The 13,140-nt window shown below is 38.0% G+C and overlaps 2 long non-coding RNA genes across 2 annotated transcripts; both read left to right on the forward strand.

Moving 5' to 3' along the window:
- Nucleotides 1-2,490: 2,490 nt before the first annotated feature.
- Nucleotides 2,491-3,640, forward strand: LOC146900256 (uncharacterized). Its single transcript, XR_015021711.1, has 2 exons — nt 2,491-2,709; nt 2,879-3,640. It is a non-coding gene; the product is annotated as an uncharacterized LOC146900256 (long non-coding RNA).
- Nucleotides 3,641-4,102: 462 nt separating this feature from the next.
- LOC146900257 (uncharacterized) lies at nt 4,103-12,387 on the forward strand. Its single transcript, XR_015022578.1, has 3 exons — nt 4,103-4,360; nt 6,116-10,446; nt 12,202-12,387. It is a non-coding gene; the product is annotated as an uncharacterized LOC146900257 (long non-coding RNA).
- The last annotated feature ends 753 nt before the right edge of the window (nt 12,388-13,140 follow it).

A 13,140-nucleotide genomic window follows, 5' to 3' on the forward strand; every position in this document is an offset into this window, starting at 1 on the left:
ACATCTTGATTTGTAACTCAAGCATGTTTTGATTTTCATTATATAAGGTACAATGTGTATGTTTTGGAAATATAAATTGGTCTGACCATAAACTTTAGTATTTTTCTTCTACCCTATGAAAATAAAGATAAAAAATACTGACATTATTGGGTAAGTGAGTTTTTTGGGTCTGGATCTGGTTTTACCCGAAACCCATTTATTTTTATGGGTTTTCCATTTTTAGAAACCATACCCACCAAATTACCCAACCCATTTTTTTTGGGTGGGTTTAACCGGGTTTGTTGGGTTGACCCAACCCATATACACCCCTGTCTCTTTAATCAGCTATTTGGATTTGTCTTGTATATCCTCTAATGCTTACAAATTTTAAAGTACTGTACTAGCACAAAGCAATTTTGGGGGACACAAACAGCGATAACTAAGTACTAGCAGTGACATTTGATGATTCGTGCGGGATACTTGTATCCAACAACAATAAGAAGGAGGTGGCATTTAGGGTGGGAATGGGAAAGATTCTCCAACTATGGGAAAGTAAATTTCTACCATTAAATTAAAGAGGATCATTGATCTTATTATAGTCTACACATACTATATCTTTACCCACTTTGTCTTCAACCTCTCTATCATCTCTCTCCTTTCACCACCATCAAACTCAAGTCAACAACCTCACTATTTCTTTTTTATTCCTCACAACCTTTGATTCTGATAGTTTTTTGTTACTACAGAAAACCACTGTGCAACCTTCATCTTACCCACCCCTGGTTCAAAAGGTATAACACATAAAAAAAAAAACCATACTCAACCACACCTAGTACATAAAAAAAACTCAGATATAAATTCCTTGAAAGCACAAATATGTTGGTGTCTTTGTTGTATTATATTGTTGATGATGAATGTGGTGGTTTTTATTTTCTATTTGAGAATGAATGAAGAAAGCACTTATATTTAATCCATGCGATGGTTATTGTTACTGAAACTATGCTTCTCAACATTAATGGTGAATTTTTACCTTTTTCCGTCTAATTATTGAAAATTGGTGTTAATTTTGGAAAGGGATTTTTATGCACAAGAAAGGTGTTGAGAAAACAATTTCATATCAAACTGCAAATTTCAAATTGAAAACCAGTATTCAATTAGATTTGGTTTATTCACGTCAAACTGTGATGAAGTGGGTTGTTGAATTGAGTTTGGTGGTGGTGGTGAAATAAGAGAGATGATAGTGAGGATGAAGACAAAGTGGAAAAAGATATAGTGTGTATAGACTATAATAAGATCAATGATCCTCTTTAATCTAATGGTAGAAATTTACTTTCCCATGGTGGGAGAATCTTTCCCATTCCCACCCTAAATGCCACCTAAGAATCCTCCCAAACCGACAGCTTCCAAGAGATGACAATTAGATAGGTAAATCTTATGTCGGGTGTACCACGTTCAATGATGTCTTTCAAGCTCAGGCATACCATAATTCAGTTTTTGGATTCTTACTTTTTGTTCGTTTCTTAATAGGGAATAGTTTGTATTTGTAGTATAATCTTTTCAAATCAGTGATATCGTTCTTCAACCATGTTTAGCAAACTAAAAGTTTGTTTGGGAGTTAAGTGAAAAAGAGAGTGATTAGGAGGGTTTTGAAGGAAAGGGGAGAAATGAAGAAATATAGAGAAATTTCTCCTTTTTTTTTTTAAAAGTATTTTTGAAGGGAATGCTATAAACCAACAAACAAAAAAAACTACAGCAATGTATTTTGTCACAAACTTTTTTTAGCTGAATTCGACTCTTTATTCATTTAGTTAGTTAAGATTGTTAGAGTTGGCTAAGTGTCAGTTTGGCACAGTATTTGCAAAACAGACTTTGATGAAAATTACAACAAAAAACTATGTTAACGTAGAAGTTAGTATTTGAAGCTTCTGAAAATTACGACAAAACAAATCGAAAAACGTACAAACGTGTTTTTGTGTGTTTTTTTTTAAACCAGCAAATTTTATTTAAAAATCAGATCCCTGCTCAAGACGAACAGAGACCGGTGATTCAGAGAATACAAACTAGGGCGCTGTATATAGGCGGAACACCCGAAAATACACTCCAAACAAAACACCCCTACACCAATAAAATCACCCCCTACGTGTTTTTGTGTGTTGCAAAGGGGAAACCAAACACGTGTTAAATGTTAGTCAGAGAGTTATAATTAGTTAGTGTAATTGAGGTCTATAAATAAGACCATCCAATACTCATTATATCATATATTTTTTTAATACAATTTAATATGAATTCTACGGGGTATTCCTATATTTCAACCTATCAATTATCAAACCTACTTATGGTATGAAATGGATCTTCGCTCATGTTATTTTTGTCATAGGTATTATGAGAAAACGATTTAATATGATGAAAGTACAAAGATTGAATATATAAAAGAAGTTTTTTTTAAAAAAAATAAAAAAAAAGAAGAAGTTATAAACTCCTCGTGAAAATGTCCTTCTAAAATAATAATCCAAGGGGATGCTTTCAAAGTTTAAATGAAAAAGTGGAAGAAATTAAAGAAAAGAAAGCAGAGTTTTGCAGTGACAATGATAAAAAAGGAAGGCCACCAGTGGGCGCAGGATTAGCACGTGGGAGTTGTCTTTTGAATTGCACGATGGCAATGACATGTCTCCTTTGTGAGAAGAACATAAACCTACAAACATGGTATTCTTCTTCTTAAATAAACAATTGGTATGTACTTCCTCCTATCTTATTTAAAGAATTAGGTCAACGTCCCCGTGAGCATAGCTCAGTGGCAGGGACATGCATTATTATATGTAAGAGTTGAGATTTGAAAAAAATGTGAATTTTAGTCACTAGACTAATTGAGTGGAAAACTATACTTATGGTAACATGTTAGGCACTTGTGGATGTGGAGGAATAATAACATTTTTGAAGAGGAGAATCATCGCCCTTTCAATCCAATTGATGTGATTCTCAAGATGGCTACGGAGATTGATAACTGCAAACAAACACAAATATTTGGATGGCCTCAAAACACTGACACTATTTTCATTGGTTGGAAGACACCTTATGAGGGTTAGGTTAAACTCAACTGTGATGGCGCGCATAAAAGCTCAGTTAGTCTTTTGGGATGTGGCGGACCTCTCTGTGATAGCAATGAAAATTGTTTGAATAGTTATGCTCGTAAGATAGGATCATGCGACGCGCTACATGCAGAGATGTGGGGCATGTATATTGGTGTGGATATGGCTCGGAGACAGGGGATCACACATCTTCAAGTGGAGAGCGACTCCAAAGTTTTGGTCGATATGGTAACTGGGAAATGTAACATCAACGGGAATGTTCCTACCTTGATTCGGCGCATTCGTGATCTAAAAAATATGAGTTGGCAAGTTCAAATCAACCATATATGGCGTGAAGGAAACAAATCGGCGGATTGGCTAGCAAATTTTAGTCCATCTATAGACTCATTTGATCTACATGTTATTGAGACTCCTCTTAGAGAGCTTCAATGTCTCATTTTTATGACATTTCTAACGCTTGCATGCATCAAAATGTTCGTTTAATGGCTTAGTTTTTTTTTTTCCTTTCTTAGGATGAGCCCTCTTCTTGTACAAAACAAAAAAAAGATGTTATATCATAAGGGTATTATCCAAAATGGATGCATAAATTTTAATTAAGGTCAATGTTATATCATAAGGTCTGTTTGTTTTGAGTGAAAGTAGTAAGGAAAGATTGAAGAAGGCTAGAAAGTAGTAGGATTAACATTCTTTCCTTAGTTTGGAACCACCTTAAAAAGGAGAGGAAAGGTAATGATGGCTGGGTCCCACAGACAAAATGTTTCTGCTCTATTGAGGACGGAAAGAATGGAGACTACACTTGTAACATCCCGCTCGTCTGCTAATGGAAAGTTTATCTGACAAACGTATCAGAGGACTAAGAGTCATAGAAAACGAGTATGGTGAAGAATGTTATGTACGATGGAGGATATTATTAAGTGATATTAGTAAAGTATGGACTTATGTATCAGAGTCAATCGAACACGCTTAAGGCAAGGGCATAATGGTAATTTCTCGAAAAAGGGGTATTTAAGTGATTTTGGTTCAAAATCTCTCATTTGTGATTGCTCTTTCTCTCTCTAGGTTTTGAGAAGAGAATTCTCTCCTCCTTCTCTTTATCCCACGCCCTCCCTCTCCTCTTTTAATCATCCAATCTTCCTCTAAACATGATCAAGCAAGGATTAAGGTGGTTTAGCAAGCAAGAAGCAAGTGGAGGGAAAGATTTAAGCATGGTTTTGGATGAAAGCTAAAGATTGAGAATGGATCAAAAGCTAGGGTTTGATGCTTGAAGCTTGAAGTTATGCAAGAAACATGTTTAGGTGAGTTCCATAGATAGTTTACCTACCTTTGGTTGTGTAAATTCATGTTAGAACGGATTTAATTATGTTTATGTGAGGTTTAGAACCCTAATGTTCTCTTGACCAATTCTTGTGATTTATATGTTAAAATTGCCATGAGATATGTTTAAATAAGTCTATGTATGTTGTTGGATGGATTTGGTGCATTACAGGGTCGAATTGGACGAGTTTTGGGTCGAAAATGGCGAAAACCCGCGGCCGAAACACGCGAAAACGCAGAATTCGCAGCGCTGCGCCTGACCAAGGGCGCTAGGCGCCCACAAGTCAGGGAGCCAGCGCTAGGCGCCCTCCCTCTGGCGCCAGGCGCCCCAGACAGGACAACGTTCGCGTTGTTCTGCGCTCGGGTGCTTGGGGGCAGTCGCGTGGGGGTCCGTAGCGATCGTTTCGAAGTGTTCTTTCACTGTTTTTACTTATCTTTCTACTGGAACAAGTTTGGCTTTATCAAATCATGAAATTTGTAAACGGCTCGTAACTTGGGTTTATGGCATTTTCGGTCTTTAGAAAGTATTGAAAATTTGCACGCATCGTCAATTGATCCTTGCATCCTTAATCGTGGCAATCTTAGCATGTAACACGAGGGTGGCTCAAGAGAGCTTAAGTATGATGGGGTAGTAATAAGCTAAGAAAGGGAATGTATGTAGAGCCTCGGCTTAGCTAGTCGAGAACTAGTATGTTTAGCAAGAATCCCTAGAAAGATAAGACGCGAAGTGTAATCTCTTCGCACAAGAGCTAGTATGATTTAGCAAGTACGTAAGCCGTGGTTTGACTAGTTAGTCTCTTCACCATGATTAGGTATGTTTATGAACAAGTATAGGTTACCAATAATCGGATCGATCAAGGTTCCGAGGTAAACATGTATGTATGATTATGTTTAACTTATGCACGACAAGACTATGACTAATAAGTGTAGGTGACATGTCTCTTGATATCCACATCAGGGGGATACAAGGGGTTCTCATTATGAGAACGATTCAAGCCGTAAGGGACCCGCATGTCACTGAGTAACAAGACGTAGGTGCTCGTGTCTCTTGTTATCCACGCCAGGGGGATACGGGAGGTTCTCGACCTAAGGGGAACGGTTTAAGCCGCAAGGGACCCGCACGACACCGAGGGAGTCCGATGTACGTACACCGGTCATGTATGGGATTGATTTCGGGGTTACTCCACCCGGGACTATCCGTAAAATGAACCAAGATAATAATGTTTGTTCAACGCTAACACAAATGAACTTAGATACGTTTATGCAAGCTATGGCTATGATTATGTTTACGAATGTATTCATGTACGATATGTTAGGTATAAGAGCATGAGATGTTATAAGATAAGTTCAAGTTATGTATAGAACAAGTAAAGAAAGCTATGGCCGTGACGACCCTAGGTTTCCCTAATCGTCCGGATTAGAATCATGTCATGACTATGCTATGATATTTATGTTTAGGCCTTGTGACGTAAAGCATACACTTGGTAATACGGTTTAGGTTCCCTCAACCGCCATGACATGTATAGGTGAGAAGCCTAAAACAAGTGAGATATGACTATGACGGCCCTAGTATGCACTACCGTCTAAGTATGCATGTCCCCACACACGTATAATCAACCGTCAGGTTGTAATGTAGACACGTGGTGACCGTAGGTTTCCCTTGAGGTTGCCTATAGCCTAGGATTAGGGGAACTCACTGAGACATTATGTCTCATCCCAATCCTTATTTGTTTCAGATAAGCAGGATGTTTATGCATGTTCGGAGCCGGATGGATATTACTTCAAGGGTTCGTTCGTGAAGCTGCAGGATGTTATGGACTTCAAGGATGTATTTTTACGTATGGATGAGTTGTATTGTATTATTATTTATACGAACGGAACTTGATGTAAATATTATTCATTCGAAGTTTTTAATTGTTGTATATTTTAATGTATCCAGTACTAATATTAACGCACGTGCCAGACTTTCTAGATACGTCTGGTATGGGTGTTACAATTGGTATCAGAGCAGGTCGATTCAGACCGTGCCTTGGGTCATTAAATTACAACTAAGGTAGTGGGACCATTGGGTTCCGGGTAAATGTTCTAGTTGTTGATGTTAGTTGAGCTTGATCAACTCAATTTAACATTCAGTGATTAGAATGGATACCTGAGAGCTGAATAGGACCCAGGAGGAATGAAGTATATGATGAAGTAGTTTGATCGTGCCAAAAGGTGGCCGGTGAACTAATCAAGTAGAAGTGTGAATCCTCTGGGAATGTAAAGCATGTTAAGAAGAAACGTTCCGACAATGTCAGGTAAGATGATAACGATACTCCATGTACCCGTAAGTGAAGAAGTTGGATATGTGTATCTAAACATGACCGAAAGTTTCGGTAAGAGTTGTTGTTGGAACGGGTTTAAGATATTCTAGAATGTCCGAACAGGGCTACAAGGTAGTAAGAGGTCGGCGTATGTTGGCGGAGTCAGCAGGCTCTCAGGAATAGCATTATATGAATGAAGTTAACTATATGTATGTTTGGAAGTTGCATAAGTAACAACGTAATGAAGTAAGCCGTTCTTAGCAGATGAAGTTAAGGTTTATGTGGAAATTTTATGTTAGGAAAACGTGATGACAAGATATCAGTTTCTAATGTGCCTTGAATGGAACCAAATGATGTTAATGCTTGCCATGCAAATGTTATAGAATTGTTTTAAGATGTTTTGAAAGAATGATATGCATTGGGATACTTGAAGAAATAAGATTTTTTATGTGAAATACAATTTTTCTTTTTGGAAAACTGAGTTGAAGAAAATACGCCAATAGCGAAAATTTCGCTAATAGCGAACCTGGATCGAATTTTTCAGTTTTTTCGAAAACTGTTATTTCGTCTCTAGGGTCAGTAGTAGCTATTGGGGGTTTTTTTTCACAATCTTTTATATAACCAACACTCTCTATAACGTCAAGTATCAAATGCACATCATATCTTAAGATTTCTGAGGAAGAAAATGCATGGACAAGTATTAACGGAAATCAATCCGGTTTAAGGTAGCTTTGGAGGTTAATGTGTCAAGAGCCAAGATCAATAGTACAAAGTTCCGGCATATGACTGGATAAAGTGAATACGTATGCATGAGGTAAGAAGCAAGAAATTTAATTGGTGCAAGTTATAAGACATCACAAAGTTTTCGGATTATGTGGAATTATGGCGTAACTCTCGAACTTATGTTTTGCTTAACGAACATGCTAGGGCTCGATATGATGTTGGATCATTAAGTTTACGCGTATGGGTGATTGAAGTTGACATTTTGGAAATTCACGAGATTTTTCTAGGAACCGGTTTGCTACGACACTCGTAGAGCGAGCTAGACTCATTAGAATCTAGAATTGATGACACGTATGTGTTATCAACTCGTTCTATGATTTTATAGTAACAGCCGGGGCCAAAACTCAATATATTTATAAAGTAGAAAATTATCAACGTCAATGACCTGTGCGCTAGTTTACGAAGTTTTCTTTAAAAGGAAAAATTAATGAGCAAGCATTGGTATGATTAAGCAAAATATAGTCCGCGGGAATGCGAAGGTACAAGGATTAGATGTTCAAGAAAGTTATGTTCAAGTGCTAGATGGGTTGTTAATGGAAATTGAGTTTACTCAAAAATAAGTTCAGATATGACATGTATGGTAAGTGCAACCAGCAAGAAAGTAAGGTTTACCCCCGAGTCAAGTATTATGAGCATAAGATAAACCATCATGAGTTTTGAATTCACAAGACAAGTGTAAGGTTGTGATGTTGGTTACAACATGGAAGATCTTGAGAATAATTCAAGAAGTAAATAATCAAGGGATAAGCATGAATTGAAGTCTCAATTGCTCTAACGGATTAGAGTATTAGTTTGAGCCAACCAGAGGGAATCAGAGTAGCGCTACGGAAGTTAATGGTAATCATGAAACGTGGAATTTTAGTATGTCTGAATCTTCGTGAAGAATGTTCGGTTGGAAACACAAGTTTAACAAGAATGCATCATAAGACATGCAAGGAGTTCTCGATGTGATAAAAAAGGATGAATTCTTATTCAAGCATTGTTGGCTAAGGTATAAGTTTAAGTATGTGTCGTCATCTAGGTAAGATGAAAAGGACAAGAATTGTCGTATGATAATTAGTCAAGATGCATGAATGATGATAATAGAAAACATGTAAGGATCAGAAGGTTACGTTCTGTGACTTAGGTAAAGAATCAAAGCATCAAGAGCGATAACCGAATGAGATAATGCGGAGAATCAAGTTTAGTGTTTCGAAGAAGAGAAATAAGTTTATGTTAAGAGGTCCAAGGATTTCCTATGGATATGAAAGCGGTATGGCAAGTATGTATATCGGTTGAATAAGAAAAGAATTTATCTTCGAAGTTAAGTATGTTATCATGAAAGGAGGTGCAACTCTCGAGTTGATGCAAGGAGAATCATACTCTCGTATGCAATAATTGTTGAGTGAAAACGATACTTGTTAAGACATGTTAAGTTATGATTTTAAAACTTTTAAAAGTTAAGATTGGTATTATGGAACTTGGGAACGATGTTTTTATTTAAACTTATGGAATTATACATTTTTGAAACTGATGAGGTCCGTTGTAAGTTGACTCACTTACGACGTACAAACTTCAGGACCAACTTGTCGTGGACAAGTTTTGGGCGAATTGTTAAAATCTTTTCCAAAAATATCGAAACTCGTCCGGTGGTTCTGTGGCACCTTTATATAATCAGTTTTAGAAATGATGAAATCTTTTTAGTCATGTATAAATTCGTTCCAAGAACCCGAATACCAAAATTTAAGAAAGATTCTTTTAAAGAAGATTTTAGAACACGTATCGTTATCCTTTAACAAGAGGCGGCACTTGAAAGTATGTACGTGTTATGGAAACGACAAGGTTCGTGTGAAGCCAATGTCAGGTAGGATACACAGAAATGTTTCAAGAATGTTGACGTAAGTACAAGTGGAATTTCTAGCAAGTTTCAAGAGCATGTGAACCGCAACGTTGGCTATTAGATTGTCAGATGACGTGGCTAATCGATATCACTTTTTCATGTCAAGCAATATGAGTTATTCCTTAGTACGGGTGATAAGATGCAATGAGACCGAAAGATTTCCTAAGACTCGGAAGGGATAAGTGATAAGTGGAATTGTTTATATGAGTAATACAAGTAAGCATTGCAGGGCAAACCTGGGCTTTGGTAGGATTCCAGTTAAAAGACAAACCCTGAGTGTTCATGTCTATGACAAGATACCATTAGGCATGGTTTATGTTAAGCGGGTAAGATCCGAGTCTGGGGCAATAAGTTTATGTCTAGCAAGGTAAGCTCTGAGTCATGATATGTTAAGAAGACCCTAATTTTGAGTGATGTTAGGATTAAGAAGGCTATGTTCAGTTACATGCAGGTTAAGACCAAGATGAGAAAATTATATGATGAACTTCTTGATAATGTATGATTAGAACATGTTTGGCTCAGACCATAGATGGTAAGTTTTGTCATGATGATTGGTAGTCGATCTCTAAATTTCGAGGACGAAATTTCTTTAAGGGGGGTAGAGTGTAACATCCCGCTCGTCTGCTAATGGAAAGTTTATCTGACAAACGTATCAGAGGACTAAGAGTCATAGAAAACGAGTATGGTGAAGAATGTTATGTACGATGGAGGATATTATTAAGTGATATTAGTAAAGTATGGACTTATGTATCAGAGTCAATCGAACACGCTTAAGGCAAGGGCATAATGGTAATTGCTCGAAAAAGGGGTATTTAAGTGATTTTGGTTCAAAATCTCTCATTTGTGATTGCTCTTTCTCTCTCTAGGTTTTGAGAAGAGAATTCTCTCCTCCTTCTCTTTAACCCACGCCCTCCCTCTCCTCTTTTAATCATCCAATCTTCCTCTAAACATGATCAAGCAAGGATTAAGGTGGTTTAGCAAGCAAGAAGCAAGTGGAGGGAAAGATTTAAGCATGGTTTTGGATGAAAGCTAAAGATTGAGAATGGATCAAAAGCTAGGGTTTGATGCTTGAAGCTTGAAGTTATGCAAGAAACATGTTTAGGTGAGTTCCATAGATAGTTTACCTACCTTTGGTTGTGTAAATTCATGTTAGAACGGATTTAATTATGTTTATGTGAGGTTTAGAACCCTAATGTTCTCTTGACCAATTCTTGTGATTTATATGTTAAAATTGCCATGAGATATGTTTAAATAAGTCTATGTATGTTGTTGGATGGATTTGGTGCATTACAGGGTCGAATTGGACGAGTTTTGGGTCGAAAATGGCGAAAACCCGCGGCCGGAACACGCGAAAACGCAGAATTCGCAGCGCTGCGCCTGACCAAGGGCGCTAGGCGCCCACAAGTCAGGGAGCCAGCGCTAGGCGCCCTCCCTCTGGCGCCAGGCGCCCCAGACAGGACAACGTTCGCGTTGTTCTGCGCTCGGGTGCTTGGGGGCAGTCGCGTGGGGGTCCGTAGCGATCGTTTTGAAGTGTTCTTTCACTGTTTTTACTTATCTTTCTACTGGAACAAGTTTGGCTTTATCAAATCATGAAATTTGTAAACGGCTCGTAACTTGGGTTTATGGCATTTTCGGTCTTTAGAAAGTATTGAAAATTTGCACGCATCGTCAATTGATCCTTGCATCCTTAATCGTGGCAATCTTAGCATGTAACACGAGGGTGGCTCAAGAGAGCTTAAGTATGATGGGGTAGTAATAAGCTAAGAAAGGGAATGTATGTAGAGCCTCGGCTTAGCTAGTCGAGAACTAGTATGTTTAGCAAGAATCCCTAGAAAGATAAGACGCGAAGTGTAATCTCTTCGCACAAGAGCTAGTATGATTTAGCAAGTACGTAAGCCGTGGTTTGACTAGTTAGTCTCTTCACCATGATTAGGTATGTTTATGAACAAGTATAGGTTACCAATAATCGGATCGATCAAGGTTCCGAGGTAAACATGTATGTATGATTATGTTTAACTTATGCACGACAAGACTATGACTAATAAGTGTAGGTGACATGTCTCTTGATATCCACATCAGGGGGATACAAGGGGTTCTCATTATGAGAACGATTCAAGCCGTAAGGGACCCGCATGTCACTGAGTAACAAGACGTAGGTGCTCGTGTCTCTTGTTATCCACGCCAGGGGGATACGGGAGGTTCTCGACCTAAGGGGAACGGTTTAAGCCGCAAGGGACCCGCACGACACCGAGGGAGTCCGATGTACGTACACCGGTCATGTATGGGATTGATTTCGGGGTTACTCCACCCGGGACTATCCGTAAAATGAACCAAGATAATAATGTTTGTTCAACGCTAACACAAATGAACTTAGATACGTTTATGCAAGCTATGGCTATGATTATGTTTACGAATGTATTCATGTACGATATGTTAGGTATAAGAGCATGAGATGTTATAAGATAAGTTCAAGTTATGTATAGAACAAGTAAAGAAAGCTATGGCCGTGACGACCCTAGGTTTCCCTAATCGTCCGGATTAGAATCATGTCATGACTATGCTATGATATTTATGTTTAGGCCTTGTGACGTAAAGCATACACTTGGTAATACGGTTTAGGTTCCCTCAACCGCCATGACATGTATAGGTGAGAAGCCTAAAACAAGTGAGATATGACTATGACGGCCCTAGTATGCACTACCGTCTAAGTATGCATGTCCCCACACACGTATAATCAACCGTCAGGTTGTAATGTAGACACGTGGTGACCGTAGGTTTCCCTTGAGGTTGCCTATAGCCTAGGATTAGGGGAACTCACTGAGACATTATGTCTCATCCCAATCCTTATTTGTTTCAGATAAGCAGGATGTTTATGCATGTTCGGAGCCGGATGGATATTACTTCAAGGGTTCGTTCGTGAAGCTGCAGGATGTTATGGACTTCAAGGATGTATTTTTACGTATGGATGAGTTGTATTGTATTATTATTTATACGAACGGAACTTGATGTAAATATTATTCATTCGAAGTTTTTAATTGTTGTATATTTTAATGTATCCAGTACTAATATTAACGCACGTGCCAGACTTTCTAGATACGTCTGGTATGGGTGTTACAACACTATTTTGAGCCAAATTACATAAAAGCCCCCCAAATGCTAATGCTTTTCAACGTGACATTATAATATATTAAATTAAAATTAAAATACAAGGGATGAAAGTAAATTTTGATGGTTGTGTTCTATCAAAACAAAAAATCGTACGGTTATATAGTTTATTATTATTATTATTATTATTATTATTATTATTATTATTATTATTATTATTATTATTATAACTTTAAATTAATTATATTTATATAGGGATTTGATCAAACCTACATCTCTCTTTCTAAAAATCACCCTCTGCCTTCTCTCTAAACCCAAAAGCAATCAGAGCCTCCCTCTTTCCAAATTTGTGGTGGTTCAAGATGTAGATGGCCGGTGATGTGACGATGGATCTGCCATCCACATCGCCTTTTCTTCCCGTTCGCGTTCGTAGAACGGGTTTTTGTCGGTGTTGTTCAAGGTGGCCGCCGCGCCGGTTCTCTTTGTTTTTCTCCTTCCGACAGCCAGCTTTTTCCTTGTTTAATCCTTCTTCGTCGGTTTTCGCCGTCGTAACTTCGGAACAAGGACGCTGCTTGGTTTCAATCTGGTTCTTGAAACTCAGATATGAGTTGTGTTTCGTGATGGGTCGAGCTCATGGATCTGAAGCTGGTTCTTGCTGGATGGTTTTGGATATGTTCGCGTCTGTTGGGAG

The sequence above is a fragment of the Medicago sativa genome, chromosome 8 (assembly GCF_051527215.1).
Source record: "Medicago sativa cultivar Bolivia chromosome 8, Bolivia_mono, whole genome shotgun sequence".
In the NCBI taxonomy this organism is placed as follows: Eukaryota; Viridiplantae; Streptophyta; class Magnoliopsida; order Fabales; family Fabaceae; genus Medicago; species Medicago sativa.